General features: G+C 42.4%; 1 pseudogene; it reads left to right on the top strand.

Moving 5' to 3' along the window:
- Nucleotides 1-2702: 2702 nt before the first annotated feature.
- LOC143664343 (SUMO-activating enzyme subunit 2 pseudogene) lies at nucleotides 2703-4003 on the top strand (annotated as a pseudogene).
- Nucleotides 4004-8619: the final 4616 nt, after the last annotated feature.

The following is an 8619-nucleotide window of genomic DNA, read 5'->3' as shown; positions in this document are numbered from 1 at the left end:
GTTAGCTGCTAGTAATTTATAATGATGAGGCTGTTTTCACTCTGGTACCTCATAAATAACTTTTGATTTAAAGTTTCCAAGGATTGACTGAGTAGTTCAAAGGACAACATCAGGGAGGAAATGAGCTTCTCCCTCCATGCCCCCACCTCAGGTGAGGCCTGAGATCACCAGCTGGAGGGGCTCATCAGGGGTGTGGCCCAACCAACTCATTGGCAACTGAGCGACTTACTGACTGACTAAAGAACTAATTGGCCAACAAACTAACAGAGAGACTGACTGACAGCCTGACAGTCTGGTGAAATAATCAAGTGATAGATGAGCCAATGCAGTGGTTGATACACCAATGCTCTGGAAACCAGTAAACGGACTGATTGCCCAATTGATAGACAGATGAACTAATGACCAACCAACAGACCAACTGACTGGCTGATGGATCATTTTGTCAATGAGACCGTGGATTGTAAGGTGAACCAGCTGACCAACTGACCAACAGTCTGATGGACCAATTTACCCAAATAGGTTCACAGAATAATGTGGAAAGAACAGGGTCATCCACTGGGTGGACCAACTAAGCAGCTACAAACCTCCACAATTGTCAGAGAGAACTCAGATTAATGAAATACACACAATGCCTATACACACATGAGGAACGTCCCCAAAGGAAGATCAGATGCATGAAGAAGGGGAAGGAGATACAAAAAAGAAAGACAAAAAAAATGCCTAATACATGGTAAGGAAGGAAGGGGACCTCAGTGACCAGAGTGGAGGTGACCCAATATTGCTGTGTCCAGAGTTGTAAAAGGAGATTGGGAAAGTCCAACCCAATGTCAAGATGTGTCTATTGCTACTTTGAGGTCAACCTCCTTGTAGTAGTTGAATCAAATTAGCAGATGAGCAAGTGAGTTCAGCAATGGGCTCTCTTTAACATCCTTCTGACTCTCCTCCAACATACCCATCATGAACACAACAGGCTCATTCATTCTGCTAAGGTAATAGATTTGGGGTCATAAAATGCAGTCATGGTGGTGTTCGGGTTGTAGGATTATAGCTGATTATTTTTCCTTTCATTTTCTAATTATATCCTATAGTGTAGTTATATTATATTGCAATGGAAAAATTCACATTTATAATTTTAGAAGGAAAACTAAAACCAAATTTGAGGCCATGCCCCATACCCTATAAATATTTCTTGATTTATGGACCCAAGGAGTCTGCAAGACTTGTCTCTCCTTAATTTAATTATTAAATACCTACTAATCTTTTGTCTATTTTTCCTAGATTACTAAAACAGCTTTCATTCTGGTTTCCATGCCACCAGCCTCTCCCTGTTCAAATCTGTCCTTCTTACAGATGCTAAAAGAATTTCCATCATATTCCTCCTTTAGAATTCCTAGGAACTGCCTGGTACCAGTGTGATTATAAATTTAAACTTTTTAACCAAGAATCAGTGGACTTTGAATAACCAGTTCCCCTCCTTGCATACAACAACCCACATCCACACATACATGCATACACACGTGTGTACACACACACGCACAGGGACCCTACCAGTCCCAACCCCCAATTCTAACTTCTCTCCTCTCCTCAGGGCCTCTCTGAATTCTTGATACATCTCATGCATTTTTCTCAATCAGTGTGCTTGAGGATAGAACTCTGACACCCAATTTGTGGCCATCACTCTAATGAATCCATCCATGCAGCCATCAAGTACTAATACCCAATGCTTGCCCTCTACTGTTGATATTGCAGCATCTGAGAGGAGGGAAGGGGAAAAGCTGCTGATATTCATTGAACTCTTTCTATACCAAGTACTGAATTCACACAGGTGAGCTTATAGTGTTCTTAGTGAAGTATGGTATGATCTCCATATTATGGATGAGAAAACTGAAACACAGAGAGGTCAAACAAAGTCATTTATCCAAAACCACATTGCTAAGAAGCAACAGAGCTATGATTTGCAACCAGGAGTGCCAAAATCTGATGCCTTGCTTTACCATCTGTTGGGGAACCCAGAGTGTTTTTCACCTACCCACTCCCTCATCCACTCACTGACTCATTCTCATTTATTCATTCATTCATTTTGCAAACATTTATTGGGCATCTGCACTACAGGTCTATAGCATGTGCTGGGAATAGGATAGCAAAGAAAACAACATCTTCTTGTCATGAAACAAAGCTTCTTGGAGTTTACTGTTTAGTGAAGGAGACAAATCGAACAAAAAAGGTGTGTATACATATCCCAAATTTCATTGAAGAAGGAACCAAGAGATTGATGAGGGTAAGAAAGAAAATAATAAGGGGAACTTTTTAAAATTTCATATCTAAAATATGCATTGCTTTACAGTTTACAAAATCCCTTACAAACTTTATTTGGAACCAATTCTTGAAGGATAGAATGTTCAACAAATAAATTCAAGTGGTAAATTATGAGTTCAGCTGGGACTAATCCGGTATCTATGAGGCTTTTTTGTGCTTTTAAGAACCAAACGAATTAGACAAAGAAGAAAGCATAGATTAGGATCTCTCAGACGGGACTGAATGAATGAGGGCTGGAAATGAATAGGGAGGGGAGGGAATGACATCACTAGCACAGGTATTTAGAGCTGACTTGAGATATACCCATCAAAACGCTTCTTGGAAGATCCTAGTTCTACAGGGAAAAGAAGGCTTGAAATATACAGACCTCCAAAGTAAGAGAGTAAGATGCTGATCAAGAACGATCTCCTGACAGAGCTAACCCTGAAGCTGCCTGGGAGCCAAAAGACACTGAAGCCAGGGCTAGAGGATCAAATGAAGATGGTGACATTAAACGTATTTTCACTAAGAACTGGCTCAAATCAACTGGATATCCAGCTTTTTCCCAAGCTTTTAAAAAAATCTATTAGGTATCTGTTGACAGTGGACAAACTTTGGCAGAAAAGGAGACCTCCAGTTCGGTTGGAATGGACTGAAGTCCAAAATCACAGCGAAGGACCAAAGCATCAGATCAACAAGATGAACCCACTAGGTCTTAAAGATCAATTGGTTCTAGATGTAAAGAGCTAGGCGAGTCTTTTTTCAAAGAGCACTGAGACTTTTGAGAGTTCATTTAGCAGAAAAGAGGAATGGAGCTGAGCTCATATAGTACAAGGACAACCCATCTGCAATGGCGTTTCTTCACCTCTGCTGCAAACCTCAGGATCTAAATTTTCAGTATGAATATGCAGAGCAGATTTTTATAAAATCAATGGCAGTAAACATTATTCCTGCTATCACTACTACTAATTCAGTGATTGCTGGGTTGATAGTATTGGAAGGATTGAAGATTCTATCAGAAAAAAATAGATCAGTGCAGAACAATTTTTTTAATAAACAACCAAACACACTAAAGGAGCTCCTTGTGCGTTGTGTACTGGATCTCCCAACCTCACGGTTATGTCTGTCCCAGCAAGTCAGAGTTAACTGTATGGCTGAATGTCCATAAAGTGACTGTGATCACATTACAAGATAAGATAGTGAAAGTAAAATTTGCTATGGTGGCAGCAGATGTCCAAATCAAAGATGGGAAAGGAACAATCCTATCATCTGCAGAAGAGAGACAGAAACTAACCACCATCAGGTATTGTCAGAATTTGTAATTAAAAATGGCAGCTGGTTTCAAGCAGATGACTTTCTTCAGAATTACACACTGCTATGCGTAGTGTAGACCTAGAAGAGAGGATGTTGAATTTGAAGTTGTTGGTGATGCTGAGAAAAAGTGGGGTCCAAACAAGCAGAAGATGCTGCCGAGAGTCTAACCGATGGCAGTGATGACAGAGCTTGGTCTTCCACATCCAAGAACAAGATGGCGTGCTCATTGGTGATTCAGATGGAGAAGGCCCTGCAAATAATGCTGACATCAGCAAATAAAAGAAATCACAAGAGGAAATTAGATGAGAAAGAGAATGTTAGTGCAAAGAGGTCATGTAGAGAACAGCCAGAACTTTATAATGTTATACATCCAATTGGACAGAAATTCCTCTGAACAGAACCTTCTGATTGCATTAGGTGACCTGGGCAGAACCAGATTATTTATATCTTCTATTCCAAAGGGAAAAACATGTACACCTATGACTCGACAATGATTCTGATCCCTTTAAAAGCACTCATTTTGCTAGAACTATTGGAAATATTGCAGTACGCTGTATTCAAAGTAGGAATATAATTTTGAAACCTTTTGAATCATTTTTTTTAAGTGGAGATATATCCTAAATATTGTATGGGATATACTTATACTAAAAAATTGTTTACCTGAAATTCAAATTTAATCGGGGGCCTAATATTTTATTTGGAACTCCAACTGTGAAAGAGTCTGTGAATAAAGCCTGGAGCCAAGGTGGGCAGCTTAGAGAGAGCACAGACAAAAGTTGTGCATAAGCAGGAAAGAAGTGTGTAGTTGGTCTGGAACTGTGGGTGGAAAAATGTGTCACCCAGACCTTGCCATGAGTAGATATAGGACTCAAATTTATACTACCTGGGAAATAAGAAGTCTCAAGCTGAAAAATTACTATAAAAACTGGACCAGGTTTGAACACTCAGAATTTCACCAGAAACAAATTTCTGTTTTGGAGCATTTCTATAGTTTGAGCACATAGTTATCCCACAGAAACGACCAGCCCTACTGAAGATGAACTATTAATAAAAAATTACAAACTATGTGAGGAAATGAATCACTCTGATGGGGAATCCAAAGATAAAATAAACAGAAATGTTGGCAACCAAAAAAAAACCCTTTGAATCAAGTGTGTGCATAAATAGTCATGAGATAAAACAACACCTGCATATTGCCTTTTAATGTAGATACCCTTAGGCATCATTTAATAGTTTAAAATATTGTGGTTCAGTAAAATTGATATCTGAGTGTTAAATAGTACAGCTTTATTTTTGTTTACAAGAATTATTTTAAGCCTGGATATAACCATTTTCATATCCTTCATTGACTGAAACAGATTCAAAAAAGCATCAAGGGCTACACATTGAAATTCAGTTTTTAAACGTTAACTGGCACTATGCATATTACCGTAAAACAATGTTAATTTACATTTTCAGCTTGTACTGCCTGGTGTGTCTGTATAAGAAACCAATTTTGTATATTGTTACAGTTTCAGGTTATTTATATTTGATGCTTTGTAAAACTCAAATACCATATTTATGAACTAAATAAATGGTATCTACACAAACAAACAAGCAATACACACACACACACACACTTCTTGGAAATTTTGGAAAGGCAAAGAAAAATTAGCCCCTACTTGTATTAAGACTTGTACCACTTGGCACAAAGAGCACGAGAGCCATAAATAGCCCTGCATGGGCCCAGAAGCTTCCCCTGGCCAGAGTTGTGATTCTAGGTCCATCTTAGCCCCCACCCACCCTCAAAGGCTAGCTCAAGATCTGCTGCAAAGAGCAAACAGCCCTAGGTCCCCACCCTGAATCTGCCTCTGCCAAGCTGGGTGGCCTCGGACAAGGTCCTCAGGTTCTCTGGGTTTCAGTTCTCTCTTCTGCAAAGTGAGAAAAAACACAACCACTTTTCAGAATTGTCATGAAGTAAAGGCTGCGCCTGCTCAGCATCCTTTCCCGCTTCTGCTTTATACTTGGGGAGCCTCCCCTCCCCCACCCCCAGGCCAAACTGATGCAGGTGGGGCTGATAGACACAGGCTTCAAGGACAGACACACGGTCAGGCTTGGCACAAGATCTATGTCCAGCTCATGAGAGTTGCTCCAAGACCTCTCATACAAACCCTTGGGAATGAGGAGCTCACTTTGCCAAGGTGCTAAAGCTACTGAAAGGTAGTCCCGGAGTTGGATGGCTCTCCTGCCATCACAAGGGCAGAGCCAGCCTGAAGGTCAAATCATCCTGGAAGGGAGTATATTCAAGAAATGGATGGAGATTGGCTGAGCATCTGGATTCAGCCATATCTGAGGCTGTATCTATTCTTGTCCATAAGTTCCTTCCTTAGTTGAAGACAGCTTGAGTTAGGTTTCTGTCCTTGCAGTCTACAGGATGATCAATGTCCCCTCATAAGAAGAAATTTCCATGGGCTGAGGTGCTTGTTAGTGTGCTAAGCTGTTTGCATTTTCCAAGAATCTTGTCTGTAATGAGTTCAAAGAGCCTGGGGAGGAGACTTAGGGACGTAGGAATCTCCTTGAAACTCTGCCCAGGGAGAGCAAGAATATGAAGGGAAAAAAGGGCTCCAAATATCTAAGACATGCTGGATTACAATCATTTTATCACTTATTGAGAACCTATTATTAAAACATTATTTAGTCAGCATGTATTTACTAAGGCCTACTATGTGCCAGGTACTTGCTTGGGAGCGTCCATCCTAATGGAAGAGCCGGCCTAATCCCTGCCAGGGCTAGGAGGACTCGTCCCATTCTATGGAAGAGGAAAATCTCAACTCAGAGAGGAGAAGACAGTTGCCAAAAGCCACACCACTAGACAAGGGTGGATTCAAAATTCTAACTTGGGTCGGTCTGACTTCAAAGCCCATGCCCTTGTCAGCTCTCCAGGCCACCCTCTTTGTAAACGCCATTCTCTGGAAACATTGCCTGCTTTGCATCTTTGCCTGAGATGGGAAGGCAGGGAGGCAGGGGGCTCCCATACTGGACCTCTGGCTCAGGAGTTTGGACCCACAGCATCTCTACACTTGGCCATGTTTACGCTGCTGCTCAGACAGGCCTGAGTGTGTCTGTCCAAATGGACTGTGAGTTGCACGGCAGAAGATGGAGGTTTTGTGTAAGGATCCCGACAGCTGGAGGCTGGCGGGGGGCTGAATATGACCAGCTGCCCAACCTGTGACTTATCAGTTGACCCAAGGTCCAGAATCCAAAATGCCAAACTGTCTTTCCCACCCTATCCTCATGTGGAGAAGACATTAAAGGCAACATCATGGATTCAGAGGCTCCTGGGTTTGACTGCTGGAGTCATTGCTTGAGTGAACCACAGCTCCTCTGTGCCTCATTCTCCCCAGCAGCCAAATGGGAACAACAAGACCCTTCTCATGGCGTCGCTTCAGGAATCAAGCGAGATAAGAGACGGACCTGTCCCCCAAACCATATTAGCATACAGCAGGTCCTTGGCAAGCCTCAGTCATTTTCCTCTCCCACAGTAGTCCTTTCTCTGGCAACTGCCAGGCTCACCATGGCAGCCCCTGCACCCACCAGCCCAGCACACCACCCCCAATCCCGCCCTAACAACTTTCACAGCCCATCCTTGGTGGCAGTAGCTGAGTGGCCTGAGACCCCCAGGGCCCCCAGGCTCTTTAATCAGCCTCTGGGAGTGCTACAAGTGATTCAGCCTTCTCGGCCAGGCACAGCGACAAACAGGCCTGCAGGGAATCACTTCAGCAGAAAGATGTTGGCATATCTCTATAGCAACGCAGGGAAAATATTTCACGCAAAAGTCCATCTGCTCTAACGTAAAGGGAGTCCCAGCCAATGGCTGAGTTATAGATTAATCCTAATTTGCAAGCTTTATTTTACCAAACCACAAAATATACATACATACACACACACACACATACAGGTATAGATATATATACACACACCATATATATTCTTGCACACATGCATATACACAGTCATGAGACAATAGCAATGCAGTTACAACTGGATTTCTCATCTTGTGGCGTTGACTAACAATCAGGAGGCAGAACGTTCATCTGGGAACTGGACGATGTGACCCAAGCAAGTGAGCATCAGTGACCTCCAAGACAACCATTTAAAGGGAGAGACCAAAAACTCTGGGTTACCCAGAGCCCTCATGCAAGCCTGACTTAAAATCTTTTTGTTAGCTTGCTTGGTTTCTCCTAAGGCAAAAAAAAAAAAGTAATAAAAAAATGTGTTCTCGTTGTCCTTGTAAAAAGAGACATTTGTATTGATTCATCAGTAGAAAATGCTTTGTGGAGGCTATCAAAGTGGAAAAAAACAACGTGATAATTCGCATTGTGATGCTTTTAATTTTATGTGTTGTCAACACTTCAAAGTAGGCCGGAGCTCTGCTTGGGAGATCTGGGACTTTTCTTGCTGCACGTTGTAGCCACGCCACAACTGTCTGCAGCTCTAGAGCCTCTTGCACAGTGTCCACTCTGGCTTGGGAGCTCCTCTTCTCCTTGTTTTCATTCCCTGCTCTCTTTCTGCTCTGCAAAGATCATGCGGCCTGGGCACAAAACACACTGGTCGTGAGTGGAAGGGGATGAGTATGTGAGCAAGACACACCAGCGTCTTCTTCCTCTTAGAGGAAACAGTTGGCTTGCCAGCCGAGAACCTCACAGTGTGTCTCAGGAGAAGGCACAGGAGGTTTTTAGGATCATCTGATCTCAAAGAATGACCACAATGGCTACGTCACTCCAGTCAAGCCAATGCTAAGGGCTTTGCATTGTCTCCTTTGGCCCTGCCCTCAACCCTTGAGGAAGATGGCATTTTTTATCCACATTTTATAAATTACAAAACTGGGGCTCAGAGAGATAGAGTGAGATATCCAAGGTCACACAGCTGAAAAGCAGTGTAACCAGAATCCAAGCCCCACTTTGGATTCTTTGCTGCCTGGGCTTCTTTCCACCTACCTACAAAGATATAGAAGGGGGTACTCTTGGGAAG

The sequence above is a fragment of the Tamandua tetradactyla genome, chromosome 20 (assembly GCF_023851605.1).
Source record: "Tamandua tetradactyla isolate mTamTet1 chromosome 20, mTamTet1.pri, whole genome shotgun sequence".
Lineage (NCBI taxonomy): Eukaryota > Metazoa > Chordata > Mammalia > Pilosa > Myrmecophagidae > Tamandua > Tamandua tetradactyla.
This window is presented reverse-complemented; position numbering and strand designations above follow the sequence as displayed.